This window comes from Aplysia californica, unplaced genomic scaffold, assembly GCF_000002075.1.
Source record: "Aplysia californica isolate F4 #8 unplaced genomic scaffold, AplCal3.0 scaffold00035, whole genome shotgun sequence".
In the NCBI taxonomy this organism is placed as follows: domain Eukaryota; kingdom Metazoa; phylum Mollusca; class Gastropoda; order Aplysiida; family Aplysiidae; genus Aplysia; species Aplysia californica.
The window spans coordinates 375,514-376,750 of record NW_004797305.1 but is presented as its reverse complement, the minus strand read 5'-3'; the positions used below and the strand labels follow the sequence as shown (position 1 = coordinate 376,750).

Below are 1,237 nucleotides of genomic sequence, written 5' to 3'. Positions count from 1 at the left end.
GCTCAACCTCTGTTGTCTCCATGTGAATTTTACTTAAAACACTGATTAAAGATGCAAAATATGTCTTTTTTGTTTTGTTTTCAAAGAATCCTTAGCTATTGGAGTAACCAAACTTTGGCGACCATTTTCACGCTAAATTCACAGCTGAAACCAGGCAACCTCACTAATTGCTTCAGTCACAAATATCTTGAGCTCTATTTAAGATAGATGGGGGGTTTTTTTATTGGAAGCAAGGCAAATAAAATCAGCTTTCAGATGATACTAATAGCTCCACATGCCCAAAAATTGACGAGCGCCTGATCCCACCGCGTTGTGACACACATTATTCTGAGTACTACATTATTGCATAACTCTCATTTGTGGTGAAGTAGTTAGGCACTTCACTGTCGCGTGCAAAAAAAATGAGATCAGATTCCAAGTAGAGAAGTCTATTATCGGACATCTCCGTCTGTCTGCTGACAAATTGCGTCCCTCTTAGTCTGGTTTGGCCCTGACAGCCAGGGTCAAAACTGCCCGCCTAAAAGATTAGCATTGTGTCAAAGGGATGTGAAACATCAGCAATTACAGTCAGGAACTTTAAGGGGGCTCTTCTGGCCTAACGTTTAAGGTCTTCGCCATTTATTCAATAGGTCCCAGGTTCGAGTCTGGATAGCGACGGAAATATTTCTTCTCTAAAATTGTCTCCTTTCACCTCCTTCCCTGATCTCTAGCAATGTTCTGTTGTCTGCTTACGCCTCCATCTTCTGCCCCCACCCCCTCACCTCCTTTGCCCCCTCCTCTGAGCTCCTAATTCTTTCTGCAGCCTTTCTACTGCTACTCCTTTTCTCTTTCTTGCTGCTGTCTTTTAGCCACACCCCTGATCTTATGGTAGGCAAGATCTACACCGAGCCTTCTCAAACAAGGGCGAAAAATCTCGGAGGTCCCGTATGCAAATGGCGAACGTAAAAGATCCCATGGTGGTCCAAAATCAATAAGAGTGGGCTTCGGCTGCCACCCGGGCAAAATTCAAAATTTCCTGACAACTGAAAATGTTTGGTGTGTCCTGCGCGCTCATATGAACTTATGCAGTTGCCAGCGCCGTGAAGCATCTACCAAAAACAAACAAACAAACAAACAAACAAACAAACAAACAAACAGCTAGTTCATAACTGAACATAATTATGCTATTCGTGAGTTAGCTCACAATCATTGTGGGCATCACACACATGCACGCACACATACACAAACACACGCACAC

General features: G+C 43.4%; 1 protein-coding gene across 1 annotated transcript in view; it reads right to left on the bottom strand.

Moving 5' to 3' along the window:
• Positions 1–1,237, bottom strand: part of LOC101858605 — a gene marked incomplete in the record, with an annotated part of 31,100 nt that overhangs the window by 10,803 nt on the left and 19,060 nt on the right.